Raw genomic sequence first — 5,866 nt, 5'->3', positions numbered from 1 at the left:
AGACCAGCCTGGCCAACGTGGTAAAATTCCGTCTCTACTAAAAATACAAAAATTAAGCCAGGTGTGGTGGAGGGTGCCTGTAATCCCAGCCACTCGGGAGGTGGAGGTTGCAGTGAGCCGAGAGCGCACCATTGCACTACAACCTGGGGAACAAGAGTGAGATCCATCTCAAGAAAAAAAAAATCATAAATTAACAAATTGGTCTCTTTATTAGTTTCGTGGCCCTCCTTTATGCTCTCAGAATTCCACTGTTACGGACATCCATTGCTTTTGTCTGCTCAGTATCTATCTTCACTTCTTTTGATAAGAGAATATTAGTTGCTCTCTGAGTTTCCAACCCTCTTTCACTTTCTGCCTGTTCACTACCCCTGGCTCCAGGACTGAGGATGTAACTCAGACCAACCAGAGCACTGCAGCCCCTTGGTCAGGGTAGTTGGATATGGAGTGAGTATATTAATCTAAGCCAAGCCAGTTTTACACAAATACAGCTAATGGGGGTGGGGGAATTTCCTTTTTAATCTATTGAATTTAGAACTGTAAGGTTGCAAGGCTGGCATTATTGACAGCCCTCTTGCCACTACAAGGAGATTGCTCATCTGAGAATGGAATCTGTGTAGGGGACTAAGAATCCTAAAGACATTGTTATCCTCTGGATCTGGCCATGCCTGAAGCTCACCCTGGGCTCTTTTGCAAGCCAGTAGATTTGCTTTTTGCTTATTCGGTTTGAGTTGTCTTCTGTTTTTATGAAATGGACAGAGTCCTAACTAAACTATCCCCATTTCAACTTATTACCAGCACCTAACACATAGAAGGTGTTGAGGAAATAATATGAGATCAGTTTATAAGAGGCAGAAACTTAGAACCTGTTAATTCCAGTAGATAGAGCCAAGCAAGTTTCTGCAATAGCAAAGCCAAGGAGGCTGACAAGCTACTTAACCTCTCTGACTCTGTTTCTTTATTCATAGGAAAAGGAGTGGTAGCTGGCCTTGGTAGCACATGCCTGTAGTCCCAGCTACTCAAGAGGCTGAGGCAGGATTACTGGAGCCCAGGAGTTCAAGGCTGTAGTGCACTATTATTGCTCCTATGAATAGCTCGTGCACTCCAGCCTGTGCCATATGGCAAGACCCCATCTCAAAAAGGGGAGAAAGGGTAGGTAAGAAGTAGTAACAATCTCTACCTCAAATATTGTGAGGATTAGGGAGTGAGATGTGAACACACAGTGCCTGGCATGTAGTTGGATTATAGGTACCCGCCATCATGCCTAGCTAATTTTTGTATTTTTGTAGAGATGGGGTTTCACTATGATGCCTCAGTAAATGGCAATTGTTAGCAATAATGCTGTTAAGGTAACAATATCCTGGAAGACTTAGCTCAGCCAGCCATTCCCTTGACATTTTTAACCACAGCCACAAACTGCTGGTGTAAATGACATGCACATGCTATCACATTCAATTTGTTTTATAAGGAAAAGCAATTTCTTATTTACCCCACCACCCTCAGGAATGCTGTTGACAGAAAAGCATGTCACATTCCATTTCTCTCATGGACTGAGGTCCTTGGATGCCACTCATGCCAGTTGGCCAGTTAGCAAATGTGGTAGGAGGCCTGGATTAAGAAGGTCCAATTCTCATTCATAGAAATACAGCCTTTCTTGAGCAGATCACTTGAGGTCATGAGTTTGAGACCATTCTGGCCAATACAGTGAAATCCTGTCTTCACTAAAAATACAGAAATTAGCCAGGTGTGGTGGTGCACACCTGTAATCCTAGCTACTTGGGAGGCTGAGGTAGGAGAATTGCCTGAACCCAGGAGATGAAGGTTGCAGTGAGCCAAGATTGCACCACTACACTCCAGCCTGGATGACAAAGTGAGACTCCCATCTCAAAAAATTAAAAAAGAAAAAAGGAAACATGACCTTTCTCATCTCTATCAGAGCAGGTGGACAGTCCTGGGAGCCTGGGCACACTCCAGAGGGATAAATGACTTACCACTGCACTGACTGCATCAGATCAAGGTCCCATACCCTCGATTGCTACTTGATATTAAAAAAACCACAGGTTTATTTAAGTCAGAAGAGTCCTGGTCCTTTACACCAACAATAATAAAAGGTGTTTTTCTGCTTAGGTGTAATTCTGAACAATTAAAATATCCCAGAAGCCCTCACAGTTTTATCCCAGGTTGCCATCCCAAACCAGCAGATCTCCACGTCTTAAAGTACCTGAAATAAGACCCAGTCATTAGGTCAGGGAAATGGGCTGAAGCTAGATCAACACTTATATCAAGAGTGAAACCCTGAGAACCTTAAGGACTCCTGGGCTTATCTTTGCCATTCTCCTGAGTCAATAGAAGAGGAACAGAAACAGCAGAATCAGGCCAGGTGCAGTGACTCACTCCTGTAATCCCAGCACTTTGGGAAGCCGAGGCAAGCGGATCACCTGAGGTCGGTAGTTCAAGACCAGCCTGGCCAACATGGTGAAACCCCATCTCTACAAAAATTAGATGGGCATGATGGCAGGTGCCTGTAATCCCAGCTACTCTGGAGGCTGAGGCAGGAGAATCATTTGAACCTGGGAGGTGGAGGTTGCACTGAGCCAAGATTGCACCATTGCACTCCAGCCTAGGTGACAGAGCGAGACTCCATCTCAAAAAGAGCAGAATCACGTTTGCCTGATTCAACACTCGGCCTCTTTAGACAAGAGTCTGATTTCTCAAGTTCAGATGATGCCTGGAACTCTTTGGAATTGGAGAGAAGATGGTTTGGCCAGAGAAGATCAGAGGCTGTTTTAGGTCTTCTAGGACTCAGGAGACATACATAGAACATGGCTTCCATGGAGCTGGGGAGACAGGAGAACCATCGAGGTCAGGCTCCAGTCATAAATATTTACTGGTATACTCACAACACAACAATGACGGTTCTCAAAATGACATTCAACTTGCATCCTATCCTAAGAGTGCACTATGAACTGGAGTGCACTATGAACTCATGTTTTAAATCTCTGTTTGCCTTGTAACCAGCACAATTATACTGCAGTGTACTCTGTGTGTATTTTACAATATTCATTTTCCAATGTGATCACTTAAGTTATACCACAAATTTTGGAAAGTGTATGACAAATCAAGAGTGAAATGAAGAGGTCAGAGCAACACGTAAACATGGGCATGCACACATGAGACAGCCCTGGAAAGCAGCCGCAGAGACAGGGCCTAGAAGAGGTCTTGATGAAAGGCAGCTTGTAGTAGAACAGGCTTCATTGCAGGTCCTACAGAAGAACTGGGTTGAGTTACACAGCTTCTCCCATCCCTTTCTGGCCCAAAGCAAGCCCCACCCCCAACCACTTTGAGATGCTACGTTATGTTTAACTATGGGAAAACTCACAGTGATAAAAAATGACTGTGGAAAAGTTTCAAGAAACCTCAAGTCTATAATAGCAAGTATCCTTGGCTTTGGCCGAAAAGCAAATTGATACCAAGTTGTTCTTAGCACTTCGCCAAATGGATTGCTATTTCCTTGTGCCTGGAGCACCCAAAAAGGGAATGACGGCTGAGGCTGCTGTGTTTATAGCTCTTTGCCAAGATACCTCTTCCAGTACCCTCTCTTAAGACAAAGAACCCTGCTCCAATAGCATTGTGTCCTGACAGCCCTGTGGACCCCTTTGATGATAACCACATACTCTTGCTTCACCTCTGTGCTTGTCCTTAGGACCCTAACAGCCTAAGAAGGAGAGGCAGAACCTGCTTGTTCCCTTCTTTCCTTGCCTTTCTCATTTCCTGTTCTTTCTTCCACTTGGAAAATTTGAGTCAGACTTCCATGTGTCTTCCACATAGGCCTTCCACATAGGCCACTTCCTTTTATACATCTTTGGGTGCCTTGTGTGGAGGGGATCCTCACACACTCTTCCTGGCTCTGGCTCCTTCCCCTTCCCCTAAACCTATCATGTCCATCTTCTACCCCTGCCTTGTGAAATTTCGTAAGGAGGACGGTTGCTCAACATCTATCAAGACTCATAGAAGATAAAGGGCTGTAAGAAATTTGGAAACTTCACATTCAGATTGCTACTAAGAACTGAGATCAAGATGTGGCATACAAGACATATACATAAATTGTTGGGTTTAGTGCGAAATGAAAATGCAGGGTCCCTTGTTCAAAAATTATTAAGAAATTCAAGATGAGCCAGGTGCAGTGGCTCACGCCTGTAATCCCACCCAGCACTTTGGGAGGCCGAGACGGGTGGATCACAAGGTCAGGAGATCGAGACCATCCTAGCTAACATGGAGAAACCGCGTCTCTACTAAAAATATAAAAAATTAGCCGGGTGTGGTGGCGGGCACCTGTAGTTCCAGCTACCTGGGAGGCTGAGGCAGGAGAATGGTGTGAACCTGGGAGGCAGAGCTTGCAGTGAGCCAAGATTGCTCCACTGCACTCCAGCCTGGGTGACACAGCAAGACTCCATCTCAAAAAAAAAAAAAAAAAGAATTTCAAGATGGTGACAGCAGAGCACAAAACAAATGTGAGGCCCTTCTGGGAGCACGGCCCTTTTAAGTATGGATATTTGTGTGACTCCACAGGTTGCATGCCCAGGAATCTGGCCCTGATTGTATATTTTGCTCAAATATCCTTGGTTAAGCATATAAAACATACCCATACCACCCCGTCTCCCAGTTCTGGATAGCATTCAGTAACATTATTACAGTACATGATAATAACTGATTGGGGCTGGGAATGTAAGATCTCTGCTTTTATCCACTGTATGAGGATCCCTTCCATATAGAGGACCCACAGATGTGTAGTCAGTTAATACTCAGAGCACTGCCGAGGAGGAAAACTAGAGTCTCCTAGGTTGTAAATGATCTTCTACGCAGGCTTCTAACCAAAACCTCATCCTCCGAGCCATATATCTTTTTCAGCCTGGAAAACAATGGACCTATGATGGTGGATGAATTAAGAACAGAGGCTTTTTAGGCACTCAACTAGGAGATGTTGATAACAGAATAGTAGCTTTCTTTTATCAAACCCTTAGCATGTGCCAGACACAACTCTGCAATTTATATACGTCATCTCATTTGACATGTTTCGGGTGTGAATTTTATTCCATAGCCCTAGCGCAAGAAGTTTCCCATACCTTTATCATGCCGCCCTGAGTCTACTTGCTCGCACAGCCCTACTCCCAGCCATGACTCTGTGATGACAAAAAACTAAGGCACCTCCCTTGGTGGTCACCACATGGAAAAAAAGCACCTCCTTCACCTGCTATTAGACATCATGCCCAGGACGCTTCCTTCTGGTGTGCAGGGACACTGGCTCTTCCTTCAGTCCAGTCCCCCAACTGACTTCAGATATACACCTGGACGCTCACCTTCTCCAGCTGTAAGGACAAGCAAGAATCAGGTCTCCTTCATGTTTTGAACATCCTCAAATCCTGTCCCCTTCTTATTTCAAACCTTTGCATGACCCTGCAACACGGAGTATTTCTGGAGGCTGGAAATCTGAGATTAGGGTGATCAGTTGCCTTGGTTTCTGATGAGGGCTCTCTTTCTGGCTTATATATGGTTGCCTTCTCAATATGTTCTCATATAGCTTTACTTGGTGCATGCACATAGAGAAAGAACCCTTCTTACAAGGTTACTAATCCTATCAGATCAGGGCCCCATCCTTGTGACCTCATTTAATGTTACATTCTTAGAGGCTCATCTTCAAATATAGTCACACTGCAGGGGTAAGAGTTAGGGCTTCAACATGAATTTTACTGAAATATTCAGTCCATAACAACACCTTTGTGTCATCCCTTCCTTTTCAGTTGACTTCCCCTTGAGGTGGGTTTTATGATTTCCTTTTAGAAAACAGTGTCTTGGCTGGGCATGGTGGCTC

The sequence above is a fragment of the Mandrillus leucophaeus genome, unplaced genomic scaffold (assembly GCF_000951045.1).
Source record: "Mandrillus leucophaeus isolate KB7577 unplaced genomic scaffold, Mleu.le_1.0 Scaffold2, whole genome shotgun sequence".
NCBI classification, from domain to species: domain Eukaryota; kingdom Metazoa; phylum Chordata; class Mammalia; order Primates; family Cercopithecidae; genus Mandrillus; species Mandrillus leucophaeus.
Note: the sequence above shows the minus strand (reverse complement) of the source record.